We start from the raw sequence: 21629 nt of genomic DNA on the forward strand, positions 1-21629 counted from the left end.
ACCGACCAGTTTCGAACCGAATTAACTGTTAACCAAAAAATTAAAATATAATTAACCGACCCCCGACCAAAAAAATTCGGTTAACCGACTGATTAACCGAATTTGGTCGGTTAATTGAATTTTTTTGATTTTACCCGAATTTGGCACACCTCTATATGGGACGTGTGAGAGCCCTTAGTGGGACCAATGGAAGTCCATGGTCATGGAATTACTGTAAATGTGGAAGTCTTCCAGGATGATCTTATGTGGAAGTTCGTCAGCACGATCTTAAATGTGGAACTCCGTTAGGTCGATCTTAAATGTGGAAGTCCGCCAGGACTATTTTTGTGGAAGCCTGTGAGGACATCTCATATGGGGAAAGTCCGCCAGGACTATTGTTGTAAGGAGAGTTTGGTAGAACTATTTTGTAATTATGATTCCACGCTATGTCCGAGACTGCTGAAAGGTGATCTATTATTATGAAAAGTCCCTTGTGCCTGTATGTTGCAAATAAAGTGAGCCGGATACAAGTTATGATGGTCCATCGGCTTATCCTTACAGTTTTGCATCTACAGTAGTTATAGAATTCACTTTAGTAAAAGCTTGCAGGTCCGTTTGGGAATTCACATATGATTTTGTAAGTCCGCCAAGTATGAGTTCGTTTTCTTCAAATCCATTACTATGTGCAAGCTATATGTTTACGCGAGACCGTATATGAACAATATGATAGTCCGCCATAACTGCCTCATATGTATGATTCCGTAAATAGGGGATTCGCTGTTAAGAATCCACCTACAAGTTATCTGTTTCAAAGAGATAACCACCATGGGTGGACTATTTGATCGTGGAATAGATAAGGGAAAAGATGTATCGTTCGATTTGTCTACTTGATTGGGATGAGTAGGTTTTCTATATCAAGTTGTAATGGTGTTTCCTTATGGAACTAGAAGGGTCATAGTACAGGCCTGAGTTTGGTCAGATGAACCATTATTAACAATTTGCAATAAGGACTATTCGCCAAAAATATCTTATGTGAATATCTGGAGTCATTGGTGCAGGGCGTGTTATGAAAACTAGTTATGGATTATTTTTTTACAAGTCCGCAAGGATTTCCTTCTCGAGGGAAGAGATGCATAAGGATCCATGAAGGCAATTAATGAAAATAGAATTAGCAGGGAAATCCACTAAGAAATCATTTGCTATTAGATCGGTATTCTGGTGTTGCCTCTATGAGATCGCACTGGTGGAAGCTGTATGTATGCTAGGCTTAGTATAGCCAATCCTAAAATCTTTCACTTCCAAGTGACTATCACCAAATGTGAGAACTTTGAATGGAAAATACTACACCAAAATATAAGAAATAAAGCAACGGTATCTGCAAGTGTACATGTCAAATTGTAATATAGTATTGTGTTACAACGAAGCACATGAAAATATTCCGAGGATTGTACCCAAGGGAGGATGAATTAAACCTATTCAAAACTTTTTTATAATAATAGGTTTAAATAGTAATAATTAAATTCTATATTACGATAAATCATAAAAGAGACAAATATTCAAACCTAAATAACTAAAATAAATAAACAATAAAATAAACAACTAAACCAATTAAACCAATTAAGAATATTAACTCATTTCAGGGGTTGTAATTAACTTCGAATTCAGGTTTTAGGGTGAATTAGTTATTAAATATCCCATCATTACCTCCCGGCCTCTAATTGATTAATTAATTGATTGATACTTGCTTATCTCCTAACATCACTTTTTCAATCAGGATAAATTACAATTTACTCAACAAACTTATCTCTCAACCTCGTTTAACCTTTGATTACTTCTTAAGAACGCGTAATTCATACCAGCTAATTCTGTAAGAAACCATTAATCTTCCGTTAATTACTCCCCCATGCAATTGTTAATCTCCCCTAAGGGAATTAGCTACTCATGGTATTTATAATCTCAAACTCAATTGATATAAACATGTGAATAACACAAATAAATCGAAAGAGAAAATAAATATAGAATAATCTTGATTTTTATCGATTAAGAGCGGAATAACGAATCTCATTGCTTGCAAAGGAAAATAAACTGAATAGCTTCGATTAAATAAAATAAATCTTGGATCGAAATTGGTTCTAAAGAGAAACGAACAAAACATTTAAGAAATAAAAGAAAACTAAATCTAAATCCTACTATTAAACTGCGAGGGTTTATGGATGCGTCTAAGACGACTTAGTTACATATTCAGAACTAGGTATGAACACTATGAATTTCATGTGATGCCGTTTGGTTTAACTAATGAACTTGCAGTATTTATAGACTTGATGCATAGAATTTTCAGACTGTATTTAGACAGATTTCTTGTGGTATTTATTGACTACATTTTGATATATTCACGAGACAAGTTTGAGCATGCCGAGCACTTCAGAATTGTGTTGCAAACCTTGCAAGATAAACAATTTTTTGCTAAATTTAGCAAATGTGAGGTTTGGCTTCGAGAAGTTGGTTTTCTGGGATATATAGTATTGGCTGAAGGCATCAGAGTTGATCCAAGTAAAGTGTCGGCAATTGTTGACTGAAAACGACCGAGAAACGTATCTGAAGTTAGATGTTTCTTGGGATTAGCTGGTTATTATAGAAGATTCATAAAAAGGGTTTTTAATGATAGCTACATTGATGACGCGAATATTACAGAAAGATGTAAAGTTTGAGTGGTCTGAGAAGTGTTAGCAAAGTTTCAATCAGTTGAAAGCACTGTTGACCGAGGCACCAGTTCTGGTTAAGCCTGAATCAGGCAAAGAATTTGTGATTTTCAGCGATGCATCTTTAAATGGTTTAGGTTGTGTTTGATGTTGGAAGACAAAGTAATAGCTTATGCTTCTAGACAGTTAAAGCCTCACGAAAAGAATTATCCGACACATGACCTAGAATTGGCAGCTATTGTGTTTGTGTTGAAAATTTGGTGATACCATTTGTTTGGCGAAAAATGCCATATATTTACCTATCATAAGAGTTTGAAGAATCTAATGTCACAGGAAGATTTGAATCTGAGATAGAGCATATGGCTCGAACTGTTAAAAGATTATGAGTTGATCTTTGATTATCATCCGGGGAAAGCGAACGTAGTTGCTGATACTTTGAGTAGAAAGTCCTTGTTTGCTCTGCGAGTGATGAATATGTGACTGACATTGTCTGATGATGGCTCGATCTTAGTTGAGTTGAAAGGTAGATCGATGTTTTTACAGTAGATCTGTGAAGATCAAAAGTGTGATGACAAGTTGCTAACTAAATGAGCATAGAGTAAGTCGGTTCACAGGTAGAATTTGTGTACCGAAGAATCCAGAACTCATTCAGAGAATTTTACACGAAGCTCATAATGGTAGTTTGTCTATTCATTTGGGAAGTAATAAGATGTACAGTGATTTGAAACAAATGTACTGCTGGCCGAGAATGAAACACTAGATATCTGGTTTTGTATCTAGATATTTAGTATGTTAGCAAGTAAAAGCGGAACATCAGATACCTTCGGGATTACTGCAGCCAGTAATGATACTGGAGTGGAAATGGGTTATCGTTGATCGTTTGACGAAGTCTGTTCATTTTATTCCGGTACGTATAGATTACTCTCTTGAGAGATTAGCTGAGTTATACATTGCTGAAGTTGTTAGATTGCACGGGGTGCTAGTTTCTATTATTTCAAATAGAGATCCGCTGTTTACATCGTGATTTTGGAGCAAGTTACAGGAAGCTCTTGGTGCGCGGTTACATTTTAGTACTACATTTCATCCCCAAATAGATGGTCAGTCCGAGAGAGTAATTTAGATACTCAAATATATGCTTCGTTGTTGTGTATTAGAGTTCGAAGGCAATTGGGAGAAATATTTGTCGTTGGTTAAGTTCGTGTACAATAACAGTTATGAGTCAAGTATAAAGATGGTATTGTACGAAGCCTTGTATGGTCGTAAATGCCGAACTCCTTTGTATTGGATCGCGATTTGTGAGAAAAAGTTCACGGGGTAAATTTAATTTGAAAGACCGAAGAAAAAATGAAAGTAGTCCGTGACAGTTTAAAAGGAGCTTTAGATCGATAGAAATCATATGCAGATTTGAAACGTAAAGATATTGAATTTCAAGTTGGCGACAAAGTATTTTTGAAAGTATTGCCTTAGAAAAGAATTCTTTGTTTTGGTTGCAAAGGGAAGCTTAGTTTGTGTTTTATTTGGCCGTATGAGATCATTGAAGGAATAGGGCTAGCGGCGTATCAGATAACTTCACCGACAGAGTTGAAAAAGATTCATAATGTGTTTCATGTATCCATGTTATCAGACCCTTCACATGTTATATCACCAGTGAATATTGAAATTCAGCCTGATATGTCGTACAGCGAGTAACCGATCAGAATTTTGGCACGAGAGGTTAAAGAATTAAGAAACAAAAACATAGCTTTAGTAAAGGTTCTTTGACCACGACATGGGATAGAAGAATCCACTTGGGAACCTGAGGAATCTATGAGAAAGTAAAATCCTAATCTATTTTCTGGTAAGATTTTCGGGAACGAAAATTTCTTAGGGGGAGAGTTGTAATAGCCCGTTTTTAGTGAAATCAAAACAGTGGTATTGGGACCACAAATCTGACATTAAAATATTTATTTTATTAATATTTTAAGGCTTACAGCATGTTAGTAGTGTCGTATAAAAATTTTGTTAAGAAATTTTATCGTTTGCATGTTTAATTTGATAAAAAGGACTAAATCGCAAAAGGTGTGAAACTTGAGTTGTATAGGCTAAATGTATTAAATAGCTATAGAATTAATGTATAAGAGTCCTTATGTGGTAATTAAGCCATTTTAATTGTGAGTGGACATTTATGTGCATGATTAAGTGAATTTAATGATAAATAACTAAGGTTAAAAGTGTAATTTAATAAATAAAGTAAATTAAAATGAACAAAAGCAAAATATCATCTTCCTATTCTCACCCCCACCAATTTTGTAACCTAAAAACACCATGGGAATAGCTTGAAACATTTGACCATCTTTCTCCCTTGCATGTAAATTATTTTTGATTTTGTTTTTAGTGATTTTTATGTTTGTGGAGTCGTTGTAGCTTAATCTAGCTAGTTCAGGGACTAATTTATAAAAAAATTTAAAATATTAGGGTTTTTCCATGAATGATATCATGTTGTTTTTGATTTTTTATGAAAGAAAATGATTAGTTGTTGATAGATAAATAACTTTTGTTAAGTGATTTTTGATAAATTTGTTAATTAGGGATTAAATTGAAAAAAATATGAAATATTCAGGGTGTAATTATTGAAATAATGAAATTTGTAGGCTGCTATGAGCTTGAGTGAAATCTAGCTAGGCTTGGGTAGGGGTTAAATTGCATGAATTTTATTTATTTGAGCCTAAAGACTAAATTGTAAAGAAAGCAAAACATTACCGGAAAAATTGTAATTTTGATAAAATGAGAATTTGGGTTAAATTGAATAGAACGATTATTGAATTAAGCTAAATTTATTCATTTAGATCAAGATAAACCACGTACGGCTCTAGATCGAGGTAAAGAAACAGTTTCGGATTAGTCGACTTCATTTTCTACGTTTATCGTCGAGGTAAGTTCGTACGTTTAAGTTTCATTTTTATTTTAGGAATTGAATGCTATTATTGTATAATATTAAATTGAGTTTTGACGAAAAAATCCAATGGTGTAACGTGGATCATCGACAAATGAAAAGGGATAGCTTCAGCTATCGAATACAAATGGGATAACTTTAGCTATTGATCAGCTGTTTAATGTCACAACAATAATGTGCAAGTGTACACTTTCGATCCAAGTATAGTAGACAGATATGAGTCTGTCGGATATCGATCCCATGAGGATGGTTGTCTTTTTTCTATCAATGGTAGTGCAATAAATAGGTAGAAACGAGATAAATTGTTGGTGTAGTTGTCGAAGCAATAACTTGAAAATAATAAGAAAAAATATGATAATGATAAACTAGGATCCCCAGCGTGAATATTCAACAGAATGCTAAGTGCTCACAAGGTAAAAAAGGATAGGTAATTGTCGATGCATTAAATTGCAATGAATATCTTACCAAGCTTAACCTCTATATTTAATCTAAGACTTAAAGATGCACATTAACCACACCTTCCGATGATGGCAATGGAATACTATTAAGAACAAGTGGATTAAATTCCTCTAATCCTCAAGCAACTTTCGTTGTCATGCTTGTTAGCTTGAACTGTTTCTACACTTTCCAATGTCAGTGATCGCAATAACACTTGCATGCTAAAAACATTCAAACTCAAAGAGTAAACAGTAGAAACAAGATTGAATAAAATAACATTTAACCCATAAATCATGTATACTTCCTTAAAAACATGAAATAGAAAGTAATTACCATTTTTTAGAAAAGAAATATAAAAGAAATAAGTGGAGAGTACTTTTCTAGAAAATCTTGACTTGATCTCTCAACTCCCTCTTGTGTCGCACTTAGGGCTCCTTGTCAAGAGCAAACCTGCATCCCTTTCACGTTGGGTCACCCGTAAGAGGTTTAAGCTGCCATTGCCGAAAAGCTTCAAAAGATAGGTTGAAGAAGATAAAGATCCTCTCTTCCCCTTTTTTTCACGTAAATATATAGATATTTATCTAAATAGCACATGTGTCCTTTCATCAGACTCATGCTGCCTGTATGTACAAGTTAGTTGTACTAGACTAGACAGCTCACACTTCTTTGTTGTTATCCAGACAGTTGTCAGATGTAGCGATAATTCTGGGCACAATATGAAAACACTCATGTAGCGACATCAGTACCAAAACATGACAAAATTAATGATAAATAGGCTGAGATCCACTCAGTTATAAAATATAATTTACTGAACTAAAAATGCTAAAATATGTGCTAAAGATAACTAAATGGGTACAAATTAACCAATAAGTAGGGAAAAAACATATGTTTTTTCTAGTACTATCACACCCCAAACTTGAGTTTTTACTTGTCCTCAAGTAAAACAGAAACTAGCAAGGCTACACAAGAATTTACTAAGGCAAATGATCGTTCTAGCAACTTGAATCACCTAAAATCCCAATGAATGAGTAACATTCAGATGACAGAATATTGAATCGACAATACATAAGTATGAATGAATAAGATTGCAACTTCATTAAAACCAATATCATGCTTTAAATCTTAAATTCTGTCTACCAATACAACATTTATCGTACAATATATGTCTCTTTCCTTTTTTTTTTTGTGAATAAGGGATATTGTTGAATTACTGTACCCTTGTTCCTGAGAAGTAACGATGGAGTGCAACAAACCCCCAGGGAATACGTAATTACGGCGACACACGCTCATGCAGCGACAGCCTTTGGCCAGATTCATTTTTCTTACGCTTGCATTAGAGTATTCCTTTTTTAACATTTCACCATACACCCACTTCGGAGTGTCTCTTATTCATAACTATATATACATATGAGTAGCTATAAAAGGTAGATTCATTCAAGATTCAAGGAATGCTACTTGTCATCCATTACTAATGCAACCTAAATCATTCATCAAAGAATTGAAGATACAACATTTAGTCAAATTTATCCAACTCATTTATTGATAGTTCACATGATTCAAGAATTAAGCATCAAATGTAACAAAAAATTTCAACACATTTGCATTAACGACAAATAAACCTTGCATGTTTCATTAATGGAAAAAAATTGAAATGTGAGTGTATTTCCAAACCCCATATGCATTCCCCCAAACTTAAAGTTTGCATTGTCCCCAATGCATTAAGATTAATATGCGATGACAATAAAAATGCAATGACAATATTTATTAACAAAATGAAAATTACAACTACATGTAATGCATGAATACTACAGATAAAACTTAAAATAAACTAACTCAATTTTCCTCGGCCATCAATGTGGCTGCACGATGTTTTTTCTTCTCCTTGCACTTTTTGTCTTTAGAGCACTTTCTCTTCTTTTAGTTGGGCTTTGCACGGGCCCTGGATCGCTCTTCAGGTTTCGGCTCTGCCCCAGCATCATTGGCTGCTTTTTATGCAGGAGAGGTCACTTTGAGTGGTCCGGTATAGACCACTATCGCCAATGGGTTGTGGTACTCCTCATTGGTTACCTTTGTAGCTTCCGTGGTCTAGCTCCATCTCGCTTAGATTATCAGTAGTTGCATCCACAAACTCAGATGCATTGACAATGTCCTCAACAAATTCTTTCTCAGCAGCTTTTGTCTCAGTATTTTCTTCCTCGGCCTTCTCGTTCACAACTTTAACTAGGACCTCTTCCTCTTCCACAACAACTTCCTCCTCAACTACAGGTGCTTCTTTACCAGTAATGAAGTCAACCTCAACCAGGCTATCAACCTGTCGCATGCACTCCTCAACATCCCTTGAGTCTTCTTCTTTCTCAACATCAAAGATGTGCACAATGGGAGGGGATTCCACCGATCTGTCTCTGTCCCTTAGGTCATCTTCCTAGGAAGGGGGTTCATACTCTCGGATAATCGGCGGGAACATTAGGAATTTTGGGAGTGGGGTCGGGTTTAACTAACGTAATGTGGCTACAATAGAGTTGTTATAGGCCTTGGTATAAGTGTACAAAAAATTTTGTGATCTATCCATACCCTCTATTGTAGCGACAAGCCTGATCATCTTATTGTTGATGGAATTGACCAACTTCTTGATATCCTTCATTTTGCGCAACAACGACATTTCTGCAGTCAGGTTCGTTCCCTTGGTCTCTGCCTTGGTATAAACGTAGAACAAATTTTGTAATCTGCCCATATCCTCTATTTTAGAGATAAGCTTGATCTGTTTATTGTTGATGGAATTGGCCAACTTCTCAATATCCTTCATCTTGCCAACAACGATGTTTCTACAGTCAGGTTCGTTCCCTCGGTCTCTGCCTCATTCATTGTTGGTGTATCTTTGCCACGTGTCATTCTTTCAATAGATGCTTCATTTATCGGGCCGTTATTTTCCAAGATCTCTTCATCATCATTGGGCACGATCCCTTTTTGCTGGCACAGTAGCATCGCCAACGATGGGAAAACCAAAATTCCATTTTTCCTTGCGGCGCAATCAACAATTTCCTAGTAGAGTATTGCACCGAGATTAATCTTTCCACCCTTAACAATTGAATGTATTAGACACATTTTATCCAGGTTTAATATGGTGCTGTGGGTGGATAGTAGTAGCTTGCAGTTAACGAAATGAAACTAGATTTTTCTTTGCAATGTCAGGAAACGACGGTGCATCATAGAATTCCTTTGATGTGAACCCGTCCACAATGCTCATTCGACACATAAATCTTTCACCAACAAGTCCCTTTTGTTGTCTATGATATCCTCAATAAACTTGGTGTGTTCATCAACATCCATCTTAATGTTGCACAGCTCATTGATTTTTGTAGCGTCCCATAGGATTAAACCTTCTCGACCAAAGATAAACCCCAACTCATGATCATAAAGGTTAGCGTAAAACTCACGGACTAATGAAGGAGAATAACTTCTAGGATGCGTGTAGAAATTTTCCCACTTCAACTTAGAGATGGTTCTGGAAACTTGTTTGCCTAAGTTTTGCTGTTGGAAAAGGAGAATGCCCTATTTTGGGTGGAAGTTTCACTTTAAGATGTTGTTTTGAAATCGGTCTTTGGCCGCTTTCATTAAAAAGATCACTGACTCTTTTTTCTTCATTGGCATGGAGGATTCCAACTCACAAACCACAGTTGCTGAGGATGCGTGTTCTTCAACAGGCTTGGTGGCTTTCTTGACTGATCCTTTCGTTCTTGCCATAGTTTTCTTGGTTTATGGAGTGAAGATGGTTTAAAGGTGTAAAGGTACTAACTTGAGAAAGGAAAAGTCAATAAAAATTGCTACTTGGGTGTTTCACAGTCGGCACAGAGAAGAGGGGTTTATAGTGAGTGAAAGAAGAAGATGGAAAGATGTGATTTTCTGAAGGGAAATAAATATGGCGGGAATAAATACCTCCAATAAGAATTGCACTTGCTCAGACAGATCAGACGGCTAGGTGAGTTTCGATCAGACGGTGGGATCTAAAATTTCTAGTCTGCCATCATTTTTGCTGAGTCAGAAGTGAAAGTACAATAGTACGAACTGTGTTGACAATAAAGCCCAAGTGCGTCGACAATGGTACCTAATTATTCGACAAAAATAAAATAAAAATATAAAACAGACTTGAACAAAAATAATAAAATAATATAATATAATGATAAATTCAAATTAAAGTTAAAATTTTTTGACCAATTTAATGGTCTCTGCCTTCTTTTGATTAATATTCCCAAGATAATGTTTCAATCATTGACCATTCACTTTGAATTGGAATCCATCATATAAATCTCTGATTGTGACCGCACCATGAAGAAATACTTCAACAATTTCGAAAGGTCCAGACCAACGTGAGCACAATTTATCCGGGTGCAGTTTCAGTCTATAATTGAATAATAAAACTTGTTGGCCCGCGATAAATTGTCGCGGCAAAATAATTCTATCATGCCATCGTTTGGTCTTTTAATAGTAAATTGCAGCGTTTTCATAGGCATTTCACCTAATCTCTTTTAGTTCAGGGATATCCAATAACCTTTTCTTTCCAGCAGCTTCATAGTCCATGTTCACTTGCTTAATTGCCCATATTGCTTTGTGTTCTAGTTCAACTGGCAAGTTACATGCTTTCCAAAAAATCAATTGATACGACGACATCCATAATGGAGTTTTGTATACTGTTTGCAATGCCCATAAAGCGTTATCCAGTCTGGAAGACCAATCTTTCCTCGAAGAGTTCACAACCTTCTCAGGTATGGTTTTAATTTGTCGATTTGACACTTCAGCTTGCCCATTAGTTTGTGGATGAGAAGTAGTAGCCATTTTATGATTGACTCCATATCTTTTCAGTGTGACTGCCACTTGGTTGGAATGAAAGTGTGTACCCTGATCACTAATCAATGCTTTTGGTGTGCCAAAGCGAGTGAGTATATGCTTGTGAAAAAATTTAAGCACTGTCTTTGTATCATCCTTTGGGACTGCAATAGCTTCAACCCACTTCGAGACGTAGTCAACAACTACTAATATATAAAGATTTCCAAATGAAATTGGAAATGGTCCCATAAAACCCGTACCCCAAACATCAAACAATTCAACTTCTATAATTTGCTGCTGTAACATTTCATTGCGTCGGGATATAGAACCCGTGTGCTGACATCTATCGCATTGATTCACAAAATTTTAGACGTCTTTTAATAATGAAGGCCAGTAGAATCATAATTGGAAAACCTTAGCAACAGTTCACATGCCATCGAAATGACCTTCATAAAGAGCATCATGACAGTGCTTCATGATTGAAAGCATCTCCTTTTCCGGAACACAACGCCGTATAATGTTGTCATTGTATACCTTGAAAAATAAGGCTCGTTCCAATGATATTTCACTACTTTACGAAGAAATATTTCTTTTTTATGGCCTGTGACACCCAATGGGAGTTTTCCACACACTAGATAATTAACCAAATCTGTATACCAAGGGGTTGTATATGTAGTAAATAACTTCTCATCTGGGAATACGTCGACAATTTGAACTATGTTTCCATCTTCGCTGCCAACTTCCAATCAAGACAGATGGTCTGCAACTTGATTTTCTGAACCCTTGTGGTCTTTTATCTCGATGTCAAATTCTTGCAACAGTAAGATCCAACGTATTAATCTTGGTTTTGCATCATTCTTCGCAAAAAAAGATATCTCAAAGTGAAGTGATCAATAAATATGGTAACCTTTGCGCCGAAAAGATAAGAACAAAACTTATTGAAAGAAAAGACTACAACCAACAATTCTTTCTCTGTAGTGGTATAGTTTATTTGAGCCTCTGTAAGATTTTTGTTAGCATAATAGATGGTGTGAAATATTTTTTCCTTACGTTGTCCTAGAACAACACCTACAACAAAGTCGCTTGCATCGCACATAATTTCAGAAGGTTGAGAGCAATCGGGTGCAACGACAATGGGTGTATTTACTAACTGTGTCTTCAATTGAATGAATGGATCCAAACATGCATCGTCAAAGAAGAATTTTCGATTCTGTTCCAGCAATAAGCATAAAGGTGTTGCAATTTTTGAGAAATCTCTAATGAATCTTCGGTAAAACCTTGCTTGCCCAAAAAAACTGCGAATACCTTTCACATTTGTTAATGGAGGTGATTTCTCAATGATTTCCAATTTAGCTTTGTCTACTTCAATGCTTTGATGAGAAATACGATGGCCTAACACAATGCCTTCAGTTGCCATGAAATGACATTTTCCCAATTTAAAACAAGACGTGTGTCTTCACATCGCTGCACTATGTTATCCAAATTGTCAGTGCAATGATAAAAATCATTCCCATAGACTGAGAAATCATCCATAAAAACCTTTAAAGAATCTTCAATCATATCCGAGAATATTTCCATTACGCACATTTGCAATGTGGCTGGTGCGTTGCAAAAACCAAAAGGCATTCAATGAAAAGAAAAAGTACTAAAAGGACAAGTGAAAGTTGTTTTCTCTTGATCCTTCAGTGCAATCGCGATTTGATTATATCCAGAATAGTCGTCTAAGAAATAGTAATAGGCTTTTCTAGCAAGCCTATCCAATATTTGGTCAATGAAAGGAAGTGGGAAGTGGTCCTTCCTTGTGGTAGCATTAAGTTTGCGATAATCCATACAGGTTTGTCATCCCGTAGGAATAAGTGTATAAATTAATTCATCTTTTTCGTTGCTAACCATAGTGATGCCACTTTTCTTAGGAACGCATTGCACTGGACTTACCCAATTGCAATCAGAAATAGGGTAAATAATTCCAGCATTAAGCCATTTTATAATTTCTTTCTTAACAACTTCCTTCATCTTATTATTTAACCTTCTTTGTTGATCAATCGATTACTTGCCTTTATTTTCAAACTTGATCTTGTGCATGCAAAAAGATGGACTAATGCCTCATATATCGACAATACTCTAAGCAATTACTCATTTATGTTGCTTAAGAATATGAAGCAATTTCTCTTTTTAAGTTACATCTAGTGTTGCGAAGACAATAACTGGAAGAGTATTGTTATCACCAAAAAAGACGTATTTAAGATGAGTAGGCATTAGTTTCAAATTCAGAGTAGGAGCTTTATCGATAGATTGCTTGAAAATTGGAGCTGTTCTGTTGGTTAGATTTAAAGATTCGATCTGCCATCCATGCATGAGTTCAATATTATTAGCTTCAACCATCCTGTCACAATCATCTAAGAATTCATCATCCGATGTCACTGCAAACTCTTCAGAAAGTATTGTGATTTGGTCATTGAATTCTTCCGTAATTAGATCATCTAGCACATCGATAATATGGCATTCTTCTTTTTCCTTGCATGGTATAAATTCGAAAACACTGAAGGTAACGTGCTCATTATTAAGTCGCATGGTCAATTCACCTTTGTAAACATCAATATGAGTTTGTCCAGTGGCTAAAAATGGTCATCCCAAGATTATGGGAACCTCCTTGTCTATCTCGCAGTCAAGTATGATAAAATTAGCTGAAAAAATAAATTTATCTACGCGAACAAAGACATCTTTAATTTGCCCTTCAGGTTGAACTAAGGATCGATCAGCTAGTTGCAATGTCACTGTAGGAGGTTTTATGTGACTAATTCCCAACTTTCTGAAAGTAAATAGTGACATGAAATTGATGCTAGCTCCTAAGTTGCATAAGGCCTTACCTAAATATGGTTACCAATGGAACATGGGATAGTAAAGCTCCTAGGATCTTTCATTTTAGGGGGGAACTTATTTTTTAAAATAGCTCTAGAGCCCTCTGTGAGTGCAATAGTTTCCATATCACTGAGTTTCTTTTTCTTGCACAAGAGCGTCTACTAAAGGAATATTAACTTGAAGTTGCTTCAGTGTGTTCAGGAACTGTTGGTATTGCTTGTCATGCTCATTCTCTCTGAATCTTTGTAAGAAAGGTAAATGTATGGATACATTTGATTGCGCCGGACCCCTTGATTGTGTCAACAGTTTCGAGGGTTGAACATGAGGCATATGAGTGACAGTTGGTGAAACTTCTTTGTCTGGTACATCGATAGGCTCTTCAGATTCAACCTTCTTACCAGGGATCATTTCACTAGTATCTTGAGGTGCTACAACAGAGTCTGTAGTTGGCTCACCAATTTGTTTACCACTTCTAAGAGTGATAGCCTTACAATGTTCTTTCCCTCTCGGACTGAGATTTTTTGTGTCACTAGGTAATGTGCCCAGTGGTCGAGTATTCAAATTCAAAACATGTTGTCCTAATTGTGCCTCCAACGCCTGAATAGAAGATAAATTCCCTTACAAAATAGCTTCTGTGCAAGTCATATGTTCCCGCATTATAGCTTCAAGAGCTGCTACGGGGTCGGAATTAGAAGCATGTATGTATTATTGTCGTCGATGTTCTTGACCATGCGAATTTTGCATTGAAGAGGGTTGTGGCGACATTTGATTCTTGTGTGGATTCATCTGGCCTTGTTGTGGATGCATTAGAGGGTGCTAATTGTAGTTCTGCTACTGTTGATTGTAATTCCCTAGCCTTGGATTATAACTATCCTGAGTAGATATATTCCCATATCGAAATAGAGCAACATTTTATCCAGCATTCTAAGTTCCCCAAGACTGTTTATTGCGTGCAGAATTATTATGAGAGGTGCCATAAGAATTGTTGCAGATGTTACTAACATAAAAGACATTTTCTGCATGTTGTGGACAATCTTCATAGCTGTGGTAGTCACTGCAAATCTCATAACAAAAGGCCAGAACTGCAAATCTCATAACAAAAGGTCAGAATATCAACTTGTTGAGCAACTTGTATAAGTGCAACATCACTAGTCCATTGCATTTTTTTATCATATTTACAAGAGAAGAAACTTGAGCACTAAGTGCATATATTACGTCCAATTCAATAACTCCTGGAGTAGCTTTTGCTTGTGCAGCTCTAGGGGGTAGGATATTGATAATCGTTCTGAGCAATTAATTCAAGAATTCCAATAATATCATTATAAGTACAATCCAGCAAAGGACCATTGATTGATGTGTCGACAAGATTCCTCGTGTGTGAATTTAGCCCATAATAGAAAATCTCAATTTGTGTTTCCTATTGAATGCCATGCATGGGACAATGTCGAAGCAAAGATTTATAATGTTCCCATGTGGTGTGAAGATGTTCATCATCTAGCTAATGATAAATTGTAATATCATTTCAGAGATGAGCATCATTGTCGGTGGGTTAAATCGCAAAACAAACTATGTTGCTAGTGCATTCCAAGAGGTAATTGATCCAGAAGGTTACCTAAAGAACCAAGTACGAGCTCTTCCCTGCAAGGAATAAGGAAATAACTGCATCTTCAAAGCGTCATCAGGAACGCCTTGTTGACTAAAGGAAGCAGAAATCAATAAAACTTGTTTTAGATTTTCTCGTGCATCTTCTTGTGGAAGTCCAACATATTGCCCATTAGAATTCAACATTTGGAACATTATTGGCTTGCGTTCAAAATTCCCAACTTGAATTGCTGGCTTAACAACTCTCGGTTGTAAGTCATCCGACAGGTACTACAAAATCTCGTATAGGCTTATTTTGTATTTGAGCATCTTACTGGAACGGTGGGTCATTAGCATATTGGTTCTGCATCAGGGTATGACTGCATTTTTTCTTGGCAAAACCATATTCTTTTGTTCTCGAAGTCTCCTCCGAATGGTTCTTTCCATTTCTGGATCAAAATCGGTAATAAACTCTGAATTGCTTTGAGTCATACAACACCTAAAATAAAATGTGAAAATAACAGCAATAAGAAAATGAGTTAGTAACAACTAAATATTATGAAATAAAAATAAACAAAAATAAACATTAAAAAAAGCCATCCTGGCAACGGCGCCAAAACTTGACCAGCTGTTTAATGTCACAGCAATAATGTGCAAGCGTACTTTGTTGATGTAAGTATAATAGACAGATATGAGTCTGTCAGCCATTGAGCCCATGAGAATGGTTGTTTTTTGTCTATCAATGTCAGTGCAATAAATAGTTAGAAACGAGATAAGTTGTGGGTGTAGTTATCGAAGCAATAACTTGAAAATAAAAAGATAAAATATGATAATGATAAATTGGGATCCCTAACGTGAATATTCAACAGAATGCTAAGTGCTCACAAGGTAAAAAAGGATAGGTAATTGTTGATGTATTAAATTGCAATGAATATCTTACCAAGCTTAACTTTTATATTTAATCAAGACTTAAACATGCACATTAACCACACCTTCTGATAATGGTAATGGAACACTGTTAAGAACAAGTGGATTAAATTCCTCTAATCCTCAAGCAACTTCCGTTGTCATGCTTGTTAGCTTGAACTGTTGCTTCACTTTTTAGTGTCAGAAGCCGCAATAACACTTCAATGCTAAAAACATTCAAACCCAAAGAGTAAATAGTAGAAGTAAAATTGAATAAAATAACATTTAACCCCGAAATCATGTATACTTCCTTACAAACATGAAATAGAAAGTAATTATCATCGTTTAGAAAAGAAATATAAAAGAAACAAGTGGAGAGTAACATTCCTAGAAAATCTTGACTTGATCTCTCAACTCCCTCTTGTGTTGCACTCAAGGCTCCTCGTTAAGAGCTACCTTGCATCCCTTTCACTTCGGTTCACCCATAGGAGGTTTAAACCACCATCACTGAAAAGCTTCAAAATATAGGTTGAAGAAGATAAAGATCCTTTCTCCCCCATTTTTTCTTGTAAAGATATTGATATTTCTCAAAATAACATAGGTGTCCTTTCATCAGATTCATGCTGCCTCTGTACGTACAAGTTAGTTGTACCAGACTGGACAACTCACACTTCTTTGTTGTTATTCAGATAGCTGTCAAGTGCAGCAATAATTCTGGGCGCAACCTGAAAACACTTATACAACGACATTAATACCAAAACATGACAAAATTAAGGATAAATAGGCTGAGATCCACTGAGTTATAAAATGCAATTTACTAAACTAAAAATGTTAAAATATGTGCTAAAAATAACGACAAGGGTACAAATTAACCAATAAATAGGGAGAAAACATATGTTCTTTCTAGGACTATAAGCTATCGATTATGAAAAGGGATGGTGACGACCATTGAATTATGAAAAGGGATGGCTTCGGCTATCGATCTGTGAAAAGGGATAAATTTTGCTATCAATTAGGAAAAGGGACGGTGATGACCATCAAACAATGAAAAGGGATGGTGATGACCATTTAATTATGAAAAAGGGTAGCTTCGACTATCAAACTATGAAAGGGATAACTTTGGTTATCGAATTACAAAAAGAGATATGTCAACCATCGTATTATTACCTTGTGTGAGCTTTGATAAGAACTTTAAATGTAAATTACACTAGCTTGATGAAAGGTAGGTAATGTGTACCTTGTGAAAATTAAAAGTATGAATGTACATATATAAGTTTTTGAGTTAGTTATTCTCATGTTGGATTGGGTTGTACATGCTTTATGATTGTATATTGTATTGGCAAGGTTAGACTGTATGTGTTACGAACTTACTAAGCATGATATGCTTACATTGTTGTTATTTTTTAGATTTTTTGTAGTTAAACGAAAGCTCATTCGGGTTGGAAAGTCGTCGGAGATCTATCACACTATCTATCGACTCTTTCGGTACTTACAAATTTTGATTTTGGTTATAATGACATGTATGGGTATTTTGGCTAATGTTGGTCATGTGTTTTCTTTGTTGGAATAGCCATTTGGCTTGGCTTGTGATTTAGCATTTTGATGTTGATATGAGCTTAGTTTATGGCATGTAAATATTAATCTTATTATGGTCGATGTGTGGCTTAATATGTTTGAATTGTGATAGATGAATATGCATATTGTATAGGCCTTGTAACTTGTTGTGGTTTGGTATCTTGTTATGAAAGGTATATATATATGTCTATTGATGTTAGTGACTGAATGGCATATTTTGTACCATTTGATAGGCTATGGTAAGTTAATTCAGTGGTTTGAATTGATGAAGGTTTAGTTGAAAGTTAGTTAGTCATTTTGGCCAAATTGAATACATGGTTAAACATGTTTATATATTATCATTGAGGTGCCTAAGGGCATATTGGTTGTATGATGTTATACCATATGTATATGACTTGTTTATGCTTGATTTTGGTGTCTTATTAAGGTTTGTCCATTTTGGTTATAGGTACATGCTAGTTTGGGTGAGAAAAATGGCTTGTAAAATAACCTATTTTCGTCCAACGGGCAGATACATGGGGCATGCGTCTCAGCTGTGTGTGACACACAACTGTGTCCCCTGTAGCTTTTGAAGGGTTGCAAGTCAAGTTGTTACATGGCCTAGCACACGGCTTGACACATGGGTGTGCGGGGTTATTTCGAAGGGTACATGGCCTGGCACACGGGCGTGTGGCTTGGTTGTGTGACCTAAGTCAGTGAGTGACACGGGTACGGACTCGTGTTGGGACACGACCGTGTGCCCCTACTTCGAATGTCCACAAGGCCTGAGACACGGGCGTGTCTATTGGTTGTGTGACCCCTACAGTTTGAAAACTTTTATCTGTTTCTGAAAAATTCTATAAGTTTACGATTTAGTCTCGATTTGTTTCTAACGCGTATTTATGGCCTTGAGGGTTCGTTTAAGGGAAACTATGTAAGTTTTGAAATGGTTTTAATTTGTTTATTGATATGTTTTGAAAAGTTTGAAATTTATGGTCGTTTGATTTGAAAACTCTGGTAATGCTCCGTAACCCTGTTCCAGTGATAGATACGGGTTGGGGGTGATACAGTAAGCAATCATGAATACCAAAGAAAGATTTAAAACTTTCATTAAATAAAGGAACATGTAAAAATACAGAAAGAAAATTTTAATTCTCTTTTTCATTTGGCAGAGTCGTAGTGGCTGGATCTTTTGGTGCATGTTTGACACAATAACTGAATGATGCATGTTTGATCTTTTGATGATGAAATTAGGTCAAAATAGTAATAATATCAAAAGGACTTTATTACCTTGTATAACCCAAATATTAATGTGATCAAACTGTTTCAGTGTCGAAATATTACTGTTACCTCACATAATTTGATTCCTGCTTATGAAAACACTAACTTAATTGACATACTTATGCTAAAAAAACTTAATACTTTAATAAATGTGATTCCTTAAACGATGTCTGGAAAGGTATCCTTGAATTTGGACTGTACATAGAAATATGCAGACTAAAAGGTTAAGTTTAGGTCTTCGAGAAAAGCCGATTGCTCATCAAACCAAGGTTAGGAAATTATCAATATGCCACAGAATCTCCGTAACATCTCTTAACATTGTTTAAATGATTCGAAGTTACGAAGGAAAATTATTCTAACACACACATGCTATTGGGATTTCTTTTAAAAACTTGCATACTTATTTATTCTGTGTTTGTTTTAATTTTATGCATACTTAGGATAGTTTTAGTATAAGTTAGAAAATTCATCATATTTGATTTATTTTCGTCACCGATAAATTTTTTAAGTATTAATTTTGCAATACTTGATTTGCATAAACAGTCCCCGTGGAGAGGATAACTCTTACTACTTTATTATTTGTCAGCGATTGTGTAAACTTGCACATCAATCAAATATTTTCGAGAGAACTTTTTGGCGTCGTTGCCTGGGACTGTTATTTTAGTCAATTGTATGTAAAATTAATTATCTTGCAAATTGGTTCAAATTTTTTTATTTTACTTGAATCATTTTCGTTATTATTTAGGTGATAATGAATCCTCTACAACATGTTTAAGGAGAAGCATTTGCCTATAATGCTTACAATTTGATCATTGTTGCCAAATACAGAAATTGTGTCATTCGATAATGTGCTATTTCTCATTTCAACGAGCTCAACCTGGGTATTGTGAGACCCAAAATTGAGTCACCGAAATTTGAACTAAAGCCAGTCATGTTCCAAATGTTGCAAATTATGGGCCAAATTAGTGGGATACTTACTAAGGATCCACATATTCATCTTCGGCTATTCATAAAAGTAAGTGACTCATTCAAATTAACCGGGGTGATCGAGGACTTATTGAGACTGAAATTATTTCCACACTCCTTAAGAGATAGAGCACGAGCGTGGTTGAACTCCATATCGTCTGATTCTGTAACTATACTTTCCTCCCTCTTTGAATGCCAAGTTCTTAAATGTAATCACCTAATTTCAGCAAATTGATGAAGAATCTTTATATGAGGCATGAGAGCAGTTCAATGAGTTATTACAAAAGTGCCCTTACCATGGTATTCCTTATTGCGTTCAAATGAAGAGTTTCTACATTGGTCTTAATGCTCATACTAGAATGGTGGTGGATGCTTCAGCAAATGAAGCCCTTCTTTTTAAATCATACAATGAAGCTTACGAAATTATTGAAAGAATTTTGAACAACAACTATCAGTGACCAATCAATCGAATAGACACAGGAAGAAGAATGACAGGAGTACATGAAATGGATGCACTTACTTCCAGGGCAACTCAGGTATCTTCTAAGTCTTTCATGCTTAAGAACATTACTACTAATGGTATAAATGCTAACATGATAGGTCAACAGTTGAGCCAATTTAGAAACATTTCATGTGTCTATTATGGAGATGGCCATATGTTCTAAAATTTCCCATCAAACCCAAAATCCATCTATTACATGGGTAACCAAAATCAGAATAGGAGTGGCCTAAGTCCGCATTCAAATTATTATAACTCTTTATTGCAGTATCATCCATATTTTCCATGGAGTAATCAATAGGTGGGCACTAGCAACTATTCTATGCCATCTCGACCAAATTGTCCACCAGCATATTCTCAATAAGTGCAACAACCCCTACTAACTGAATTTTCAAGTGATCTTGAAAATTTGCTGAAGACGTACATAGTGAAGATTGATGCACTTATCCAAAGCCAAGTAGTGACGTTGAAGAATTTAGGAAACCAAGTAGGACAGTTAGCCAATGAGCTTAGAAGTTGACCTAAGGAGCTTTTTTGAACGTCATTGGAAATCTAAGAAGCACGTGCAAAGAGCATTGCAAAGTTGTCACCTTGAGGAGGGAAAAAATGTTGGAACCCAAAGTTGTTGAAGCTAGAGGTAAACTCGTTGTTACTCAGAATAAGGAGGAAATTCAACCAGACGTTGTAATTCCTACAGTACATATGGCTGTTCCTGCAACTAATAACTCCGCACCTGAGACCTAGGATGTAGTCTTACTACAATAAAGCAAAGAAGACAATATCAAAACCCCACCACTTCTATATCCTTAACAATTCCAAAAGCAACAGCAGGATACTCAGGTTAAGAAAATTTTGGATGACAAGGTGACTGCTCTACTATTTTCAATAGAAAATCGCTGGCTTCTATAGAATTGGAACTCAATTCTTTAGATGATTCGTTAGAAAATATTCTACTAACAGATTCACAAAGAGGTAATGAAGACAAGGAATGTTTGGCTTTGTCAGAAGCTAATTCAAAGTGATTCAATTAGGAAGTTCCATTTGAATCATTAAAGTTATCATCTCGGGAGTACACACAATGATGGCTATCGAGTCCACCAAATATAACAGCCTG

At 35.7% G+C, this 21629-nt stretch overlaps 1 non-coding gene across 1 annotated transcript; it reads right to left on the minus strand.

Annotated features, from left to right (window-relative positions):
* Positions 1-20213: 20213 nt before the first annotated feature.
* LOC121220496 (small nucleolar RNA R71) lies at positions 20214-20320 on the minus strand. The gene has a single exon (XR_005917700.1). It is a non-coding gene; the product is annotated as a small nucleolar RNA R71 (small nucleolar RNA).
* Between the last annotated feature and the right edge of the window lie 1309 nt (positions 20321-21629).

This window comes from Gossypium hirsutum, chromosome D08, assembly GCF_007990345.1.
Source record: "Gossypium hirsutum isolate 1008001.06 chromosome D08, Gossypium_hirsutum_v2.1, whole genome shotgun sequence".
In the NCBI taxonomy this organism is placed as follows: Eukaryota; Viridiplantae; Streptophyta; class Magnoliopsida; order Malvales; family Malvaceae; genus Gossypium; species Gossypium hirsutum.